This window comes from Triturus cristatus, chromosome 10 (genome assembly GCF_964204655.1).
Source record: "Triturus cristatus chromosome 10, aTriCri1.1, whole genome shotgun sequence".
NCBI classification, from domain to species: Eukaryota; Metazoa; Chordata; class Amphibia; order Caudata; family Salamandridae; genus Triturus; species Triturus cristatus.
In genome coordinates this window covers 856,711,158-856,731,263 of record NC_140593.1, presented here as the reverse complement: position 1 = coordinate 856,731,263, position 20,106 = coordinate 856,711,158, and the positions used below count along the sequence as shown (strand labels likewise).

The 20,106-nt window shown below is 46.9% G+C and overlaps 9 non-coding genes across 9 annotated transcripts; all 9 read left to right on the top strand.

The window, feature by feature from the left end:
• The first annotated feature begins 4,614 nt into the window (after positions 1-4,614).
• Positions 4,615-4,686, top strand: TRNAP-CGG (transfer RNA proline (anticodon CGG)). Its single transcript has one exon. It is a non-coding gene; the product is annotated as a tRNA-Pro (tRNA).
• Positions 4,687-5,584: 898 nt separating this feature from the next.
• On the top strand, positions 5,585-5,656 carry TRNAP-AGG (transfer RNA proline (anticodon AGG)). The gene has a single exon. It is a non-coding gene; the product is annotated as a tRNA-Pro (tRNA).
• A 386-nt stretch (positions 5,657-6,042) lies between these two features.
• TRNAV-AAC (transfer RNA valine (anticodon AAC)) lies at positions 6,043-6,115 on the top strand. Its single transcript has one exon. It is a non-coding gene; the product is annotated as a tRNA-Val (tRNA).
• A 1,337-nt stretch (positions 6,116-7,452) lies between these two features.
• On the top strand, positions 7,453-7,524 carry TRNAP-CGG (transfer RNA proline (anticodon CGG)). Its single transcript has one exon. It is a non-coding gene; the product is annotated as a tRNA-Pro (tRNA).
• Positions 7,525-9,320: 1,796 nt separating this feature from the next.
• TRNAP-CGG (transfer RNA proline (anticodon CGG)) lies at positions 9,321-9,393 on the top strand. Its single transcript has one exon. It is a non-coding gene; the product is annotated as a tRNA-Pro (tRNA).
• A 2,765-nt stretch (positions 9,394-12,158) lies between these two features.
• TRNAP-CGG (transfer RNA proline (anticodon CGG)) lies at positions 12,159-12,230 on the top strand. The gene has a single exon. It is a non-coding gene; the product is annotated as a tRNA-Pro (tRNA).
• A 2,766-nt stretch (positions 12,231-14,996) lies between these two features.
• TRNAP-CGG (transfer RNA proline (anticodon CGG)) lies at positions 14,997-15,068 on the top strand. Its single transcript has one exon. It is a non-coding gene; the product is annotated as a tRNA-Pro (tRNA).
• An 898-nt stretch (positions 15,069-15,966) lies between these two features.
• TRNAP-AGG (transfer RNA proline (anticodon AGG)) lies at positions 15,967-16,038 on the top strand. The gene has a single exon. It is a non-coding gene; the product is annotated as a tRNA-Pro (tRNA).
• Positions 16,039-17,834: 1,796 nt separating this feature from the next.
• On the top strand, positions 17,835-17,906 carry TRNAP-CGG (transfer RNA proline (anticodon CGG)). The gene has a single exon. It is a non-coding gene; the product is annotated as a tRNA-Pro (tRNA).
• The last annotated feature ends 2,200 nt before the right edge of the window (positions 17,907-20,106 follow it).

Sequence of the window (20,106 nt, the reverse complement as noted above, 5' to 3'; positions counted from 1 at the left end):
GAATCCTACTCAAAACTCACAATGCCTGACTATTTCTCATTACACTCGCCGCATTGTTGCACAAAATATTTTGAACCTCATAAGAAACATGGATCACCATGCTTTTTCTGCCTTCATGCTTAGTCTGTGTGTGTCCCAGGTGATGCTTTCCCAAGCTGTACTTGCTGGCATTTAGGCATCAGATATTTGTCTGTTGATGCCTGCATAAGTCAATTTTTAATACGTCTAATTGCAAGTATGTTGGCTGATATCTCTGCAGTTTTCACACTTGCTCCTCGCTTTCTGAGTGGCTGCTGATGCAGCAGAATAGAAGTAGAGAGAATCCTTGAGAGGAACCTTGCTCTAACAGTAAAACACAGCAAGTGAGTTTCTGTAGTGTAGTGGTCATCACGTTCGCCTAACACGCAAAAGGTCCCCGGTTCGAGACCGGGCAGAAACACTGTGCATGAGCTGCTTTTATGTGCACCCTCTAAAACCTTATTATCTCAATGCAAGCTTAAGAAGAGGCGGTCCTTGAACCCAGCGAGCCGTGGGAAACTTCCTTTACTTTTGCAAGACGAAACAAAGTAATCCGCATCCATCAGTGGTCGCTCTTGTGCCTAGCTTTTTTTTTGTCATGCCATGTTGTATTGTGGGGTCTTTACACTTGTGACATTTCTGTGAACGTTGTAAGTGCAAACATTGGCAGATGCAGTCAGAAGAGTCAGATCTGTGCACACCCAGGGCTGTCAGGATGGCCGAGTGGTCTAAGGCGCCAGACTCAAGAGAGCTTGATCTTCAGTGCAACTGAGACTTCTGGTCTCCTCATGGAGGCGTGGGTTCAAATCCCACTTCTGACAGGTTTCTTTTACACCCTTAAATCGTCCTGTTTTTTGCAGTGCATTCCCCACACACCACAATCTTTGCACGGACCTGTAACATATGACGAGAAATCCACCAACGATCAGGCTGGGCCCTCAATCACAATTCCATGTATTCCTGGAAGGGACACCTCAGGCACACCTTCCGTTAAATTTGCACTCCATCACACAAACTGCCGTGCTGGTTTCTCATTAAGCAGTTGATCCCATCTTTGTTGTGAGGCTCTCCTGCCACCTTTTGGGCGGAGAAGGCACTGTCCCTGCAACAACACAGGCAGACATGTTCAACAGGGCTTCCTGGTTATGTGGGAGGAGCAGATTGTCATTGGTCCCCCCTTCCGAATTTTAATTTACATAAGGAAAACAGAGAGGTAGCTGGGAGTAGGCAGTACACACGGACATTGAACTCTATCTTGTGATTTGCAGCCAATTCTAGATTGAGGCAGGAGGAAAGGAGGTGACTTGCCCAAAAATGGCCATACTGGGAATTCAGCCACCCTGGGGCTCCCAGGTGAGTGTTTCAGTCCTGCGAGCCACTCATATAAATCTCGCTTGATCGAGCCTGATCGAGCGCTGAGTGAGCATGTTTGAATCCAAGAATCAAATGCCTCTGTCTTAGGAGCAAGAATTGGCAGGCCCTCCCTTGCATCTGGGGTGGAAGTCTATGGGGCAAGTGTCCAGGACTTGCAGAGGAGTACAAGTGCCAGAAAGTGCCTGCAGTTCTCATCAGCGCCTTTTTTCTGCTCTCTGGCAGCTAGGATATCGACTGATCCCTTCCTTGCAAGAGTGAAAAAAACAACACCTTGAGAGAAAACATGACTTTGTGTGGTTCACATAGAGAGAGAGCAGCCAAATAGCCCTGCTTTGTTTCTGAAAGACGCATCAGAAATTGCTTAAAATGCCGACTGGGGAATCAGGCTCGTTGGTCTAGGGGTATGATTCTCGCTTCGGGTGCGAGAGGTCCCGGGTTCAAATCCCAGACGAGCCCATGCTGTGGAATTTTTTTAAGCTGCTTATTATATAGGGCCATTTCTTCTTTTCAATGCTATAAGACGCCGTGTATGGTGAGAAAGTTCCTTTCCCTCTACGCTATTTCCCTCTTTTGGCGTATAGAATTTCAGTGCCGGACTTCTTTGCAACTGCTTTTCTGGGGTGGACCATCAGTGTAGGAAAATTAAATGCAAAGTGTTTTTCTAGTGTGGTTTCAGGTAAGGTTTTAAAATCGCCTTTTGGAATAAAAGTGGTCCTTGTTCCTTTCTTCCAAAGAAATAGATCGGGTAAGGAGGGTCCAACTTTGAGCTTCATGGACATTGGCTCTTGGTCTGTGCATTCCAGCCCACTACATGTCAAGAAGATTCCTGCAAGCGTGTCTGTTTCTGTAGTGTAGTGGTTATCACGTTCGCTTTACACTCGAAAGGTCCCTGGTTCGAGACCGGGCAGAAAGTGCAGCTTTCTGTTTTTCACACAGTTTGCATTTACTCTCTCAATTTATAGGAAAGCTGAGATAATGGAAGCTGTCTATCCCTCACCAGCGTGACGTACTGTGCTCCAGGGGCATCAGTGACAGCTCAAAAAGAGAAGTGATGATGGTTTGCGCTATTCGTTTGCACGTCCTTGTGTACTGAAGGTTGGGCCTACTTCATGAAAGCAAGGCATGAGAGCAGAAATGGTTTTATTGACCTCACCAAGAGCATACACCTAGAACAAACAAAATGTCTGAAGGATAGAGGCATTTTCATTTCTTGTTCGATGACGGCCATGGAAAAGACAGCAACCATATTGCAGAAGAGAGCAGCATGTGCAGTTGCTTGCTTTGGGTGAAGCATTCACTAACTCGCTGCCAATAACCCCCGGAGCCGGTGCGAAAGGTAACTCTTGTGTGCTTCGGATCGTTGGTCTAGGGGTATGATTCTCGCTTAGGGTGCGAGAGGTCCAGGGTTCAAATCCCAGACGAGCCCTTTTTCAGAGGTAAACATACGAATCCTACTCAAAACTCACAATGCCTGACTATTTCTCATTACACTCGCCGCATTGTTGCACAAAATATTTTGAACCTCATAAGAAACATGGATCACCATGCTTTTTCTGCCTTCATGCTTAGTCTGTGTGTGTCCCAGGTGATGCTTTCCCAAGCTGTACTTGCTGGCATTTAGGCATCAGATATTTGTCTGTTGATGCCTGCATAAGTCAATTTTTAATACGTCTAATTGCAAGTATGTTGGCTGATATCTCTGCAGTTTTCACACTTGCTCCTCGCTTTCTGAGTGGCTGCTGATACAGCAGAATAGAAGTAGAGAGAATCCTTGAGAGGAACCTTGCTCTAACAGTAAAACACAGCAAGTGAGTTTCTGTAGTGTAGTGATCATCACGTTCGCCTAACACGCAAAAGGTCCCCGGTTCGAGACCGGGCAGAAACACTGTGCATGAGCTGCTTTTATGTGCACCCTCTAAAACCTTATTATCTCAATGCAAGCTTAAGAAGAGGCGGTCCTTGAACCCAGCGAGCCGTGGGAAACTTCCTTTACTTTTGCAAGACGAAACAAAGTAATCCGCATCCATCAGTGGTCGCTCTTGTGCCTAGCTTTTTTTTTGTCATGCCATGTTGTATTGTGGGGTCTTTACACTTGTGACATTTCTGTGAACGTTGTAAGTGCAAACATTGGCAGATGCAGTCAGAAGAGTCAGATCTGTGCACACCCAGGGCTGTCAGGATGGCCGAGTGGTCTAAGGCGCCAGACTCAAGAGAGCTTGATCTTCAGTGCAACTGAGACTTCTGGTCTCCTCATGGAGGCGTGGGTTCAAATCCCACTTCTGACAGGTTTCTTTTACACCCTTAAATCGTCCTGTTTTTTGCAGTGCATTCCCCACACACCACAATCTTTGCATGGACCTGTAACATATGACGAGAAATCCACCAACGATCAGGCTTGGCCCTCAATCACAATTCCATGTATTCCTGGAAGGGACACCTCAGGCACACCTTCCGTTAAATTTGCACTCCATCACACAAACTGCCGTGCTGGTTTCTCATTAAGCAGTTGATCCCATCTTTGTTGTGAGGCTCTCCTGCCACCTTTTGGGCGGAGAAGGCACTGTCCCTGCAACAACACAGGCAGACATGTTCAACAGGGCTTCCTGGTTATGTGGGAGGAGCAGATTGTCATTGGTCCCCCCTTGCGAATTTTAATTTACATAAGGAAGACAGAGAGGTAGCTGGGAGTAGGCAGTACACACGTACATTGAACTCTATCTTGTGATTTGCAGCCAATTCTAGATTGAGGCAGGAGGAAAGGAGGTGACTTGCCCAAAAATGGCCATCCTGGGAATTCAGCCACCCTGAGGCTCCCAGGTTAGTGTTTCAGTCCTGCGAGCCACTCATATAAATCTCGCCTGATCGAGCCTGATCGAGCGCTGAGTGAGCGTGTTTGAATCCAAGAATCAAATGCCTCTGTCTTAGGAGCAAGAATTGGCAGGCCCTACCTTGCATCTGGGGTGGAAGTCTATGGGGCAAGTGTCCAGGACTTGCAGCGGAGTACAAGTGCCAGAAAGTGCCTGCAGTTCTCATCAGCGCCTTTTTTCTGCTCTCTAGCAGCTAGGATATCGACTGATCCCTTCCTTGCAAGAGTGAAAAAAACAACACCTTGAGAGAAAACATGACTTTGTTTGGTTCACATAGAGAGAGAGCAGCCAAATAGCCCTGCTTTGTTTCTGAAAGACGCATCAGAAATTGCTTAAAATGCCGACTGGGGAATCAGGCTCGTTGGTCTAGGGGTATGATTCTCGCTTCGGGTGCGAGAGGTCCCGGGTTCAAATCCCGGACGAGCCCATGCTGTGGAATTATTTTTAGGCTGCTTATTATATAGGGCCATTTCTTCTTTTCAATGCTATAAGACGCCGTGTATGGTGAGAAAGTTCCTTTCCCTCTACGCTATTTCCCACTTTTGGCGTATAGAATTTCAGTGCCGGACTTCTTTGCAACTGCTTTTCTGGGGTGGACCATCAGTGTAGGAAAATTAAATGCAAAGTGTTTTTCTAGTGTGGTTTCAGGTATGGTTTTAAAATCGCCTTTTGGAATAAAAGTGGTCCTCGTTCCTTTCTTCCAAAGAAAGAGATCGGGTAAGGAGGGTCCAACTTTGAGCTTCATGGACATTGGCTCTTGGTCTGTGCATTCCAGCCCACTACATGTCAAGTAGATTCCTGCAAGCGTGTCTATTTCTGTAGTGTAGTGGTTATCACGTTCGCTTTACACTCGAAAGGTCTCTGGTTCGAGACCGGGCAGAAAGAGCAGCTTTCGGTTTTTCACACAGTTTGCATTTACTCTCTCAATTTATAGGAAAGCTGAGATAATGGAAGCTGTCTATCCCTCACCAGCGTGTCGTACTGTGCTCCAGGGGCATCAGTGACAGCTCAAAAAGAGAAGTGACGATAGTTTGCGCTATTCGTTTGCACGTCCTTGTGTACTGAAGGTTGGGCCTACTTCATGAAAGCAAGGCATGAGAGCAGAAATGGTTTTATTGACCTCACCGAGAGCATACACCTAGAACAAACAAAATGTCTGAAGGATAGAGGCATTTTCATTTCTTGTTCGATGACGGCCATGGAAAAGACAGCAACCATATTGCAGAAGAGAGCAGCATGTGAGTTGCTTGCTTTGGGTGAAGCATTCACTAACTCGCTGCCAATAACCCCCGGAGCCGGTGCGAAAGGCAACTCTTGTGTGCCTCGGCTCGTTGGTCTAGGGGTATGATTCTCGCTTAGGGTGCGAGAGGTCCCGGGTTCAAATCCCGGACGAGCCCTTTTTCAGAGGTAAACATACGAATCCTACTCAAAACTCACAATGCCTGACTATTTCTCATCACACTCGCCGCATTGTTGCACAAAATATTTTGAACCTCATAAGAAACATGGATGACCATCCTTTTTCTGCCTTCATGCTTAGTCTGTGTGTGTCCCAGGTGATGCTTTCCCAAGCTGTACTTGCTGGCATTTAGGCATCAGATATTTGTCTGTCGATGCCTGCATAAGTCAATTTTTAATACGTCTAATTGCAAGCATGTTGGCTGATATCTCTGCAGTTTTCACACTTGCTCCTCGCTTTCTGAGTGGCTGCTGATACAGCATAATAGAAGTAGAGAGAATTCTTGAGAGGAACCTTGCTCTAACAGTAAAGCACAGCAAGTGAGTTTCTGTAGTGTAGTGGTCATCACGTTCGCCTAACACGTGAAAGGTCCCCGGTTCGAAACCGGGCAGAAACACTGTGCATGAGCTGCTTTTATGTGCACCCTCTAAAACCTTATTATCTCAATGCAAGCTTAAGAAGAGGCGGTCCTTGAACCCAGCGAGCCATGGGAAACTTCCTTTACTTTTGCAAGACGAAACAAAGTAATCCGCATCCATCAGTGGTCGCTCTTGTGCCTAGCTTTTTTTTTGTCATGCCATGTTGTATTGTGGGGTCTTTACACTTGTGACATTGCTGTGAACCTTGTAAGTGTAAACATTGGCAGGTGCAGTCAGAAGAGTCAGATCTGTGCACACCCAGGGCTGTCAGGATGGCCGAGTGGTCTAAGGCGCCAGACTCAAGAGAGCTTGATCTTCAGTGCAACTGAGACTTCTGGTCTCCTCATGGAGGCGTGGTTTCAAATCCCACTTCTGACAGGTTTCTTTTACACCCTTAAATCGTCCTGTTTTTTGCAGTGCATTCCCCACACACCACAATCTTTGCACGGACCTGTAACATATGACGAGAAATCTACCAATGATCAGGCTGGGCCCTCAATCACAATTCCATGTGTTCCTGGAAGGGACACCTCAGGCACACCTTCCGTTAAATTTGCACTCCATCACACAAACTGCCGTGCTGGTTTCTCATTAAGCAGTTGATCCCATCTTTGTTGTGAGGCTATCCTGCCACCTTTTGGGCGGAGAAGGCACTGTCCCTGCAACAACACAGGCAGACATGTTCAACAGGGCTTCCTGGTTATGTGGGAGGAGCAGATTGTCATTGGTCCCCCTTTGCGAATTTTAATTTACATAAGGAAGACAGAGGGGTAGCTGGGAGTAGGCAGTACACACGGACATTGAACTCTATCTTGTGATTTGCAGCCAATTCTAGATTGAGGCAGGAGGAAAGGAGGTGACTTGCCCAAAAATGGCCATACTGGGAATTCAGCCACCCTGGGGCTCCCAGGTGAGTGTTTCAGTCCTGCGAGCCACTCATATAAATCTCGCTTGATCGAGCCTGATCGAGCGCTGAGTGAGCGTGTTTGAATCCAAGAATCAAATGCCTCTGTCTTAGGAGCAAGAATTGGCAGGCCCTCCCTTGCATCTGGGGTGGAAGTCTATGGGGCAAGTGTCCAGGACTTGCAGAGGAGTACAAGTGCCAGAAAGTGCCTGCAGTTCTCATCAGCGCCTTTTTTCTGCTCTCTGGCAGCTAGGATATCGACTGATCCCTTCCTTGCAAGAGTGAAAAAAACAACACCTTGAGAGAAAACATGACTTTGTGTGGTTCACATAGAGAGAGAGCAGCCAAATAGCCCTGCTTTGTTTCTGAAAGACGCATCAGAAATTGCTTAAAATGCCAACTGGGGAATCAGGCTCGTTGGTCTAGGGGTATGATTCTCGCTTCGGGTGCGAGAGGTCCCGGGTTCAAATCCCGGACGAGCCCTTTTTCAGAGGTAAACATACGAATCCTACTCAAAACTCACAATGCCTGACTATTTCTCATTACACTCGCCGCATTGTTGCAAAAAATATTTTGAACCTCATAAGAAACATGGATCACCATGCTTTTTCTGCCTTCATGCTTAGTCTGTGTGTGTCCCAGGTGATGCTTTCCCAAGCTGTACTTGCTGGCATTTAGGCATCAGATATTTGTCTGTCGATGCCTGCATAAGTCAATTTTTAATACGTCTAATTGCAAGCATGTTGGCTGATATCTCTGCAGTTTTCACACTTGCTCCTCGCTTTCTGAGTGGCTGCTGATACAGCAGAATATAAGTAAAGAGAATCCTTGAGAGGAACCTTGCTCTAACAGTAAAAGACAGCAAGTGAGTTTCTGTAGTGTAGTGGTCATCACGTTCGCCTAACACGCGAAAGGTCCCCGGTTCGAGACTAGGCAGAAACACTGTGCATGAGCTGCTTTTATGTGCACCCTCTAAAACCTTATTATCTCAATGCAAGCTTAAGAAGAGGCGGTCCTTGAACCCAGCGAGCCGTGGGAAACTTCCTTTACTTTTGCAAGACAAAACAAAGTAATCCGCATCCATCAGTGGTCGCTCTTGTGCCTAGCTTTTTTTTTGTCATGCCATGTTGTATTGTGGGGTCTTTACACTTGTGACATTGCTGTGAACGTTGTAAGTGCAAACATTGGCAGGTGCAGTCAGAAGAGTCAGATCTGTGCACACCCAGGGCTGTCAGGATGGCCGAGTGGTCTAAGGCGCCAGACTCAAGAGAGCTTGATCTTCAGTGCAACTGAGACTTCTGGTCTCCTCATGGAGGCGTGGGTTCAAATCCCACTTCTGACAGGTTTCTTTTACACCCTTAAATCGTCCTGTTTTTTGCAGTGCATTCCCCACACACCACAATCTTTGCACGGACCTGTAACATATGACGAGAAATCCACCAACGATCAGGCTGGGCCCTCAATCACAATTCCATGTATTCCTGGAAGGGACACCTCAGGCACACCTTCCGTTAAATTTGCACTCCATCACACAAACTGCCGTGCTGGTTTCTCATTAAGCAGTTGATCCCATCTTTGTTGTGAGGCTCTCCTGCCACCTTTTGGGCGGAGAAGGCACTGTCCCTGCAACAACACAGGCAGACATGTTCAACAGGGCTTCCTGGTTATGTGGGAGGAGCAGATTGTCATTGGTCCCCCCTTGCGAATTTTAATTTACATAAGGAAAACAGAGAGGTAGCTGGGAGTAGGCAGTACACACGGACATTGAACTCTATCTTGTGATTTGCAGCCAATTCTAGATTGAGGCAGGAGGAAAGGAGGTGACTTGCCCAAAAATGGCCATACTGGGAATTCAGCCACCCTGGGGCTCCCAGGTGAGTGTTTCAGTCCTGCGAGCCACTCATATAAATCTCGCTTGATCGAGCCTGATCGAGCGCTGAGTGAGCATGTTTGAATCCAAGAATCAAATGCCTCTGTCTTAGGAGCAAGAATTGGCAGGCCCTCCCTTGCATCTGGGGTGGAAGTCTATGGGGCAAGTGTCCAGGACTTGCAGAGGAGTACAAGTGCCAGAAAGTGCCTGCAGTTCTCATCAGCGCCTTTTTTCTGCTCTCTGGCAGCTAGGATATCGACTGATCCCTTCCTTGCAAGAGTGAAAAAAACAACACCTTGAGAGAAAACATGACTTTGTGTGGTTCACATAGAGAGAGAGCAGCCAAATAGCCCTGCTTTGTTTCTGAAAGACGCATCAGAAATTGCTTAAAATGCCGACTGGGGAATCAGGCTCGTTGGTCTAGGGGTATGATTCTCGCTTCGGGTGCGAGAGGTCCCGGGTTCAAATCCCGGACGAGCTCATGCTGTGGAATTATTTTTAGGCTGCTTATTATATAGGGCCATTTCTTCTTTTCAATGCTATAAGACGCCGTGTATGGTGAGAAAGTTCCTTTCCCTCTACGCTATTTCCCACTTTTGGCGTATAGAATTTCAGTGCCGGACTTCTTTGCAACTGCTTTTCTGGGGTGGACCATCAGTGTAGGAAAATTAAATGCAAAGTGTTTTTCTAGTGTGGTTTCAGGTATGGTTTTAAAATCGCCTTTTGGAATAAAAGTGGTCCTTGTTCCTTTCTTCCAAAGAAAGAGATCGGGTAAGGAGGGTCCAACTTTGAGCTTCATGGACATTGGCTCTTGGTCTGTGCATTCCAGCCCACTACATGTCAAGAAGATTCCTGCAAGCGTGTCTGTTTCTGTAGTGTAGTGGTTATCACGTTCGCTTTACACTCGAAAGGTCCCTGGTTCGAGACCGGGCAGAAAGAGCAGCTTTCTGTTTTTCACACAGTTTGCATTTACTCTCTCAATTTATAGGAAAGCTGAGATAATGGAAGCTGTCTATCCCTCACCAGCGTGACGTACTGTGCTCCAGGGGCATCAGTGACAGCTCAAAAAGAGAAGTGACGATAGTTTGCGCTATTCGTTTGCACGTCCTTGTGTACTGAAGGTTGGGCCTACTTCATGAAAGCAAGGCATGAGAGCAGAAATGGTTTTATAGACCTCACCAAGAGCATACACCTAGAACAAACAAAATGTCTGAAGGATAGAGGCATTTTCATTTCTTGTTCGATGACAGCCATGGAAAAGACAGCAACCATATTGCAGAAGAGAGCAGCATGTGCAGTTGCTTGCTTTGGGTGAAGCATTCACTAACTCGCTGCCAATAACCCCCGGAGCCGGTGCGAAAGGTAACTCTTGTGTGCCTCGGATCGTTGGTCTAGGGGTATGATTCTCGCTTAGGGTGCGAGAGGTCCAGGGTTCAAATCCCGGACGAGCACTTTTTCAGAGGTAAACATACGAATCCTACTCAAAACTCACAATGCCTGACTATTTCTCATTACACTCGCCGCATTGTTGCACAAAATATTTTGAACCTCATAAGAAACATGGATCACCATGCTTTTTCTGCCTTCATGCTTAGTCTGTGTGTGTCCCAGGTGATGCTTTCCCAAGCTGTACTTGCTGGCATTTAGGCATCAGATATTTGTCTGTCGATGCCTGCATAAGTCAATTTTTAATACGTCTAATTGCAAGTATGTTGGCTGATATCTCTGCAGTTTTCACACTTGCTCCTCGCTTTCTGAGTGGCTGCTGATACAGCAGAATAGAAGTAGAGAGAATCCTTGAGAGGAACCTTGCTCTAACAGTGAAAGACAGCAAGTGAGTTTCTGTAGTGTAGTGGTCATCACGTTCGCCTAACACACGAAAGGTCCCCGGCTGAGACCGGGCAGAAACACTGTGCATGAGCTGCTTTTATGTGCACCCTCTAAAACCTTATTATCTCAATGCAAGCTTAAGAAGAGGCGGTCCTTGAACCCAGCGAGCCGTGGGAAACTTCCTTTACTTTTGCAAGACGAAACAAAGTAATCCGCATCCATCAGTGGTCGCTCTTGTGCCTAGCTTTTTTTTTGTCATGCCATGTTGTATTGTGGGGTCTTTACACTTGTGACATTGCTGTGAACGTTGTAAGTGCAAACATTGGCAGGTGCAGTCAGAAGAGTCAGATCTGTGCACACCCAGGGCTGTCAGGATGGCCGAGTGGTCTAAGGCGCCAGACTCAAGAGAGCTTGATCTTCAGTGCAACTGAGACTTCTGGTCTCCTCATGGAGGCGTGGGTTCAAATCCCACTTCTGACAGGTTTCTTTTACACCCTTAAATCGTCCTGTTTTTTGCTGTGCATTCCCCACACACCACAATCTTTGCACGGACCTGTAACATATGACGAGAAATCCACCAACGATCAGGCTGGGCCCTCAATCACAATTCCATGTATTCCTGGAAGGGACACCTCAGGCACACCTTCCGTTAAATTTGCACTCCATCACACAAACTGCCGTGCTGGTTTCTCATTAAGCAGTTGATCCCATCTTTGTTGTGAGGCTCTCCTGCCACCTTTTGGGCGGAGAAGGCACTGTCCCTGCAACAACACAGGCAGACATGTTCAACAGGGCTTCCTGGTTATGTGGGAGGAGCAGATTGTCATTGGTCCCCCCTTGCGAATTTTAATTTACATAAGGAAAACAGAGAGGTAGCTGGGAGTAGGCAGTACACACGGACATTGAACTCTATCTTGTGATTTGCAGCCAATTCTAGATTGAGGCAGGAGGAAAGGAGGTGACTTGCCCAAAAATGGCCATACTGGGAATTCAGCCACCCTGGGGCTCCCAGGTGAGTGTTTCAGTCCTGCGAGCCACTCATATAAATCTCGCTTGATCGAGCCTGATCGAGCGCTGAGTGAGCATGTTTGAATCCAAGAATCAAATGCCTCTGTCTTAGGAGCAAGAATTGGCAGGCCCTCCCTTGCATCTGGGGTGGAAGTCTATGGGGCAAGTGTCCAGGACTTGCAGAGGAGTACAAGTGCCAGAAAGTGCCTGCAGTTCTCATCAGCGCCTTTTTTCTGCTCTCTGGCAGCTAGGATATCGACTGATCCCTTCCTTGCAAGAGTGAAAAAAACAACACCTTGAGAGAAAACATGACTTTGTGTGGTTCACATAGAGAGAGAGCAGCCAAATAGCCCTGCTTTGTTTCTGAAAGACGCATCAGAAATTGCTTAAAATGCCGACTGGGGAATCAGGCTCGTTGGTCTAGGGGTATGATTCTCGCTTCGGGTGCGAGAGGTCCCGGGTTCAAATCCCGGACGAGCCCATGCTGTGGAATTTTTTTAAGCTGCTTATTATATAGGGCCATTTCTTCTTTTCAATGCTATAAGACGCCGTGTATGGTGAGAAAGTTCCTTTCCCTCTACGCTATTTCCCACTTTTGGCGTATAGAATTTCAGTGCCGGACTTCTTTGCAACTGCTTTTCTGGGGTGGACCATCAGTGTAGGAAAATTAAATGCAAAGTGTTTTTCTAGTGTGGTTTCAGGTAAGGTTTTAAAATCGCCTTTTGGAATAAAAGTGGTCCTTGTTCCTTTCTTCCAAAGAAAGAGATCGGGTAAGGAGGGTCCAACTTTGAGCTTCATGGACATTGGCTCTTGGTCTGTGCATTCCAGCCCACTACATGTCAAGAAGATTCCTGCAAGCGTGTCTGTTTCTGTAGTGTAGTGGTTATCACGTTCGCTTTACACTCGAAAGGTCCCTGGTTCGAGACCGGGCAGAAAGAGCAGCTTTCTGTTTTTCACACAGTTTGCATTTACTCTCTCAATTTATAGGAAAGCTGAGATAATGGAAGCTGTCTATCCCTCACCAGCGTGACGTACTGTGCTCCAGGGGCATCAGTGACAGCTCAAAAAGAGAAGTGACGATAGTTTGCGCTATTCGTTTGCACGTCCTTGTGTACTGAAGGTTGGGCCTACTTCATGAAAGCAAGGCATGAGAGCAGAAATGGTTTTATTGACCTCACCAAGAGCATACACCTAGAACAAACAAAATGTCTGAAGGATAGAGGCATTTTCATTTCTTGTTCGATGACGGCCATGGAAAAGACAGCAACCATATTGCAGAAGAGAGCAGCATGTGCAGTTGCTTGCTTTGGGTGAAGCATTCACTAACTCGCTGCCAATAACCCCCGGAGCCGGTGCGAAAGGTAACTCTTGTGTGCCTTGGATAGTTGGTCTAGGGGTACGATTCTCGCTTAGGGTGCGAGAGGTCCAGGGTTCAAATCCCGGACGAGCACTTTTTCAGAGGTAAACATACGAATCCTACTCAAAACTCACAATGCCTGACTATTTCTCATTACACTCGCCGCATTGTTGCACAAAATATTTTGAACCTCATAAGAAACATGGATCACCATGCTTTTTCTGCCTTCATGCTTAGTCTGTGTGTGTCCCAGGTGATGCTTTCCCAAGCTGTACTTGCTGGCATTTAGGCATCAGATATTTGTCTGTCGATGCCTGCATAAGTCAATTTTTAATACGTCTAATTGCAAGTATGTTGGCTGATATCTCTGCAGTTTTCACACTTGCTCCTCGCTTTCTGAGTGGCTGCTGATACAGCAGAATAGAAGTAGAGAGAATCCTTGAGAGGAACCTTGCTCTAACAGTAAAACACAGCAAGTGAGTTTCTGTAGTGTAGTGGTCATCACGTTCGCCTAACACGCAAAAGGTCCCCGGTTCGAGACCGGGCAGAAACACTGTGCATGAGCTGCTTTTATGTGCACCCTCTAAAACCTTATTATCTCAATGCAAGCTTAAGAAGAGGCGGTCCTTGAACCCAGCGAGCCGTGGGAAACTTCCTTTACTTTTGCAAGACGAAACAAAGTAATCCGCATCCATCAGTGGTCGCTCTTGTGCCTAGCTTTTTTTTTGTCATGCCATGTTGTATTGTGGGGTCTTTACACTTGTGACATTGCTGTGAACGTTGTAAGTGCAAACATTGGCAGATGCAGTCAGAAGAGTCAGATCTGTGCACACCCAGGGCTGTCAGGATGGCCGAGTGGTCTAAGGCGCCAGACTCAAGAGAGCTTGATCTTCAGTGCAACTGAGACTTCTGGTCTCCTCATGGAGGCGTGGGTTCAAATCCCACTTCTGACAGGTTTCTTTTACACCCTTAAATCGTCCTGTTTTTTGCAGTGCATTCCCCACACACCACAATCTTTGCATGGACCTGTAACATATGACGAGAAATCCACCAACGATCAGGCTTGGCCCTCAATCACAATTCCATGTATTCCTGGAAGGGACACCTCAGGCACACCTTCCGTTAAATTTGCACTCCATCACACAAACTGCCGTGCTGGTTTCTCATTAAGCAGTTGATCCCATCTTTGTTGTGAGGCTCTCCTGCCACCTTTTGGGCGGAGAAGGCACTGTCCCTGCAACAACACAGGCAGACATGTTCAACAGGGCTTCCTGGTTATGTGGGAGGAGCAGATTGTCATTGGTCCCCCCTTGCGAATTTTAATTTACATAAGGAAGACAGAGAGGTAGCTGGGAGTAGGCAGTACACACGGACATTGAACTCTATCTTGTGATTTGCAGCCAATTCTAGATTGAGGCAGGAGGAAAGGAGGTGACTTGCCCAAAAATGGCCATCCTGGGAATTCAGCCACCCTGGGGCTCCCAGGTTAGTGTTTCAGTCCTGCGAGCCACTCATATAAATCTCGCCTGATCGAGCCTGATCGAGCGCTGAGTGAGCGTGTTTGAATCCAAGAATCAAATGCCTCTGTCTTAGGAGCAAGAATTGGCAGGCCCTACCTTGCATCTGGGGTGGAAGTCTATGGGGCAAGTGTCCAGGACTTGCAGCGGAGTACAAGTGCCAGAAAGTGCCTGCAGTTCTCATCAGCGCCTTTTTTCTGCTCTCTAGCAGCTAGGATATCGACTGATCCCTTCCTTGCAAGAGTGAAAAAAACAACACCTTGAGAGAAAACATGACTTTGTTTGGTTCACATAGAGAGAGAGCAGCCAAATAGCCCTGCTTTGTTTCTGAAAGACGCATCAGAAATTGCTTAAAATGCCGACTGGGGAATCAGGCTCGTTGGTCTAGGGGTATGATTCTCGCTTCGGGTGCGAGAGGTCCCGGGTTCAAATCCCGGACGAGCCCATGCTGTGGAATTATTTTTAGGCTGCTTATTATATAGGGCCATTTCTTCTTTTCAATGCTATAAGACGCCGTGTATGGTGAGAAAGTTCCTTTCCCTCTACGCTATTTCCCACTTTTGGCGTATAGAATTTCAGTGCCGGACTTCTTTGCAACTGCTTTTCTGGGGTGGACCATCAGTGTAGGAAAATTAAATGCAAAGTGTTTTTCTAGTGTGGTTTCAGGTATGGTTTTAAAATCGCCTTTTGGAATAAAAGTGGTCCTCGTTCCTTTCTTCCAAAGAAAGAGATCGGGTAAGGAGGGTCCAACTTTGAGCTTCATGGACATTGGCTCTTGGTCTGTGCATTCCAGCCCACTACATGTCAAGTAGATTCCTGCAAGCGTGTCTATTTCTGTAGTGTAGTGGTTATCACGTTCGCTTTACACTTGAAAGGTCTCTGGTTCGAGACCGGGCAGAAAGAGCAGCTTTCTGTTTTTCACACAGTTTGCATTTACTCTCTCAATTTATAGGAAAGCTGAGATAATGGAAGCTGTCTATCCCTCACCAGCGTGACGTACTGTGCTCCAGGGGCATCAGTGACAGCTCAAAAAGAGAAGTGACGATAGTTTGCGCTATTCGTTTGCACGTCCTTGTGTACTGAAGGTTGGGCCTACTTCATGAAAGCAAGGCATGAGAGCAGAAATGGTTTTATTGACCTCACCGAGAGCATACACCTAGAACAAACAAAATGTCTGAAGGATAGAGGCATTTTCATTTCTTGTTCGATGACGGCCATGGAAAAGACAGCAACCATATTGCAGAAGAGAGCAGCATGTGAGTTGCTTGCTTTGGGTGAAGCATTCACTAACTCGCTGCCAATAACCCCCGGAGCCGGTGCGAAAGGCAACTCTTGTGTGCCTCGGCTCGTTGGTCTAGGGGTATGATTCTCGCTTAGGGTGCGAGAGGTCCCGGGTTCAAATCCCGGACGAGCCCTTTTTCAGAGGTAAACATACGAATCCTACTCAAAACTCACAATGCCTGACTATTTCTCATCACACTCGCCGCATTGTTGCACAAAATATTTTGAACCTCATAAGAAACATGGATCACCATCCTTTTTCTGCCTTCATGCTTAGTCTGTGTGTGTCCCAGGTGATGCTTTCCCAAGCTGTACTTGCTGGCATTTAGGCATCAGATATTTGTCTGTCGATGCCTGCATAAGTCAATTTTTAATACGTCTAATTGCAAGCATGTTGGCTGATATCTCTGCAGTTTTCACACTTGCTCCTCGCTTTCTGAGTGGCTGCTGATACAGCAGAATAGAAGTAGAGAGAATCCTTGAGAGGAACCTTGCTCTAACAGTAAAGCACAGCAAGTGAGTTTCTGTAGTGTAGTGGTCATCACGTTCGCCTAACACGCGAAAGGTCCCCGGTTCGAAACTGGGCAGAAACACTGTGCATGAGCTGCTTTTATGTGCACCCTCTAAAACCTTATTATCTCAATGCAAGCTTAAGAAGAGGCGGTCCTTGAACCCAGCGAGCCATGGGAAACTTCCTTTACTTTTGCAAGACGAAACAAAGTAATCCGCATCCATCAGTGGTCGCTCTTGTGCCTAGCTTTTTTTTTGTCATGCCATGTTGTATTGTGGGGTCTTTACACTTGTGACATTGCTGTGAACCTTGTAAGTGCAAACATTGGCAGGTGCAGTCAGAAGAGTCAGATCTGTGCACACCCAGGGCTGTCAGGATGGCCGAGTGGTCTAAGGCGCCAGACTCAAGAGAGCTTGATCTTCAGTGCAACTGAGACTTCTGGTCTCCTCATGGAGGCGTGGTTTCAAATCCCACTTCTGACAGGTTTCTTTTACACCCTTAAATCGTCCTGTTTTTTGCAGTGCATTCCCCACACACCACAATCTTTGCACGGACCTGTAACATATGACGAGAAATCTACCAATGATCAGGCTGGGCCCTCAATCACAATTCCATGTGTTCCTGGAAGGGACACCTCAGGCACACCTTCCGTTAAATTTGCACTCCATCACACAAACTGCCGTGCTGGTTTCTCATTAAGCAGTTGATCCCATCTTTGTTGTGAGGCTATCCTGCCACCTTTTGGGCGGAGAAGGCACTGTCCCTGCAACAACACAGGCAGACATGTTCAACAGGGCTTCCTGGTTATGTGGGAGGAGCAGATTGTCATTGGTCCCCCTTTGCGAATTTTAATTTACATAAGGAAGACAGAGGGGTAGCTGGGAGTAGGCAGTACACACGGACATTGAACTCTATCTTGTGATTTGCAGCCAATTCTAGATTGAGGCAGGAGGAAAGGAGGTGACTTGCCCAAAAATGGCCATACTGGGAATTCAGCCACCCTGGGGCTCCCAGGTGAGTGTTTCAGTCCTGCGAGCCACTCATATAAATCTCGCTTGATCGAGCCTGATCGAGCGCTGAGTGAGCGTGTTTGAATCCAAGAATCAAATGCCTCTGTCTTAGGAGCAAGAATTGGCAGGCCCTCCCTTGCATCTGGGGTGGAAGTCTATGGGGCAAGTGTCCAGGACTTGCAGAGGAGTACAAGTGCCAGAAAGTGCCTGCAGTTCTCATCAGCGCCTTTTTTCTGCTCTCTGGCAGCTAGGATATCGACTGATCCCTTCCTTGCAAGAGTGAAAAAAACAACACCTTGAGAGAAAACATGACTTTGTGTGGTTCACATAGAGAGAGAGCAGCCAAATAGCCCTGCTTTGTTTCTGAAAGACGCATCAGAAATTGCTTAAAATGCCAACTGGGGAATCAGGCTCGTTGGTCTAGGGGTATGATTCTCGCTTCGGGTGCGAGAGGTCCCGGGTTCAAATCCCGGACGAGCCCTTTTTCAGAGGTAAACATACGAATCCTACTCAAAACTCACAATGCCTGACTATTTCTCATTACACTCGCCGCATTGTTGCACAAAATATTTTGAACCTCATATGAAACATGGATCACCATGCTTTTTCTGCCTTCATGCTTAGTCTGTGTGTGTCCCAGGTGATGCTTTCCCAAGCTGTACTTGCTGGCATTTAGGCATCAGATATTTGTCTGTCGATGCCTGCATAAGTCAATTTTTAATACGTCTAATTGCAAGCATGTTGGCTGATATCTCTGCAGTTTTCACACTTGCTCCTCGCTTTCTGAGTGGCTGCTGATACAGCAGAATAGAAGTAGAGAGAATCCTTGAGAGGAACCTTGCTCTAACAGTAAAAGACAGCAAGTGAGTTTCTGTAGTGTAGTGGTCATCACGTTCGCCTAACACGCGAAAGGTCCCCGGTTCGAGACTGGGCAGAAACACTGTGCATGAGCTGCTTTTATGTGCACCCTCTAAAACCTTATTATCTCAATGCAAGCTTAAGAAGAGGCGGTCCTTGAACCCAGCGAGCCGTGGGAAACTTCCTTTACTTTTGCAAGACGAAACAAAGTAATCCGCATCCATCAGTGGTCGCTCTTGTGCCTAGCTTTTTTTTTGTCATGCCATGTTGTATTGTGGGGTCTTTACACTTGTGACATTGCTGTGAACGTTGTAAGTGCAAACATTGGCAGATGCAGTCAGAAGAGTCAGATCTGTGCACACCCAGGGCTGTCAGGATGGCCGAGTGGTCTAAGGCGCCAGACTCAAGAGAGCTTGATCTTCAGTGCAACTGAGACTTCTGGTCTCCTCATGGAGGCGTGGGTTCAAATCCCACTTCTGACAGGTTTCTTTTACACCCTTAAATCGTCCTGTTTTTTGCAGTGCATTCCCCACACACCACAATCTTTGCACGGACCTGTAACATATGACGAGAAATCCACCAACGATCAGGCTGGGCCCTCAATCACAATTCCATGTATTCCTGGAAGGGACACCTCAGGCACACCTTCCGTTAAATTTGCACTCCATCACACAAACTGCCGTGCTGGTTTCTCATTAAGCAGTTGATCCCATCTTTGTTGTGAGGCTCTCCTGCCACCTTTTGGGCGGAGAAGGCACTGTCCCTGCAACAACACAGGCAGACATGTTCAACAGGGCTTCCTGGTTATGTGGGAGGAGCAGATTGTCATTGGTCCCCCCTTGCGAATTTTAATTTACATAAGGAAAACAGAGAGGTAGCTGGGAGTAGGCAGTACACACGGACATTGAACTCTATCTTGTAATTTGCAGCCAATTCTAGATTGAGGCAGGAGGAAAGGAGGTGACTTGCCCAAAAATGGCCATACTGGGAATTCAGCCACCCTGGGGCTCCCAGGTGAGTGTTTCAGTCCTGCGAGCCACTCATATAAATCTCGCTTGATCGAGCCTGATCGAGCGCTGAGTGAGCGTGTTTGAATCCAAGAATCAAATGCCTCTGTCTTAGGAGCAAGAATTGGCAGGCCCTCCCTTGCATCTGGGGTGAAAGTCTATGGGGCAAGTGTCCAGGACTTGCAGAGGAGTACAAGTGCCAGAAAGTGCCTGCAGTTCTCATCAGCGCCTTTTTTCTGCTCTCTGGCAGCTAGGATATCGACTGATCCCTTCCTTGCAAGAGTGAAAAAAACAACACCTTGAGAGAAAACATGACTTTGTGTGGTTCACATAGAGAGAGAGCAGCCAAATAGCCCTGCTTTGTTTCTGAAAGACGCATCAGAAATTGCTTAAAATGCCGACTGGGGAATCAGGCTCGTTGGTCTAGGGGTATGATTCTCGCTTCGGGTGCGAGAGGTCCCAGGTTCAAATCCCGGACGAGCCCATGCTGTGGAATTATTTTTAGGCTGCTTATTATATAGGGCCATTTCTTCTTTTCAATGCTATAAGACGCCGTGTATGGTGAGAAAGTTCCTTTCCCTCTACGCTATTTCCCACTTTTGGCGTATAGAATTTCAGTGCCGGACTTCTTTGCAACTGCTTTTCTGGGGTGGACCATCAGTGTAGGAAAATTAAATGCAAAGTGTTTTTCTAGTGTGGTTTCAGGTATGGTTTTAAAATCGCCTTTTGGAATAAAAGTGGTCCTCGTTCCTTTCTTCCAAAGAAAGAGATCGGGTAAGGAGGGTCCAACTTTGAGCTTCATGGACATTGGCTCTT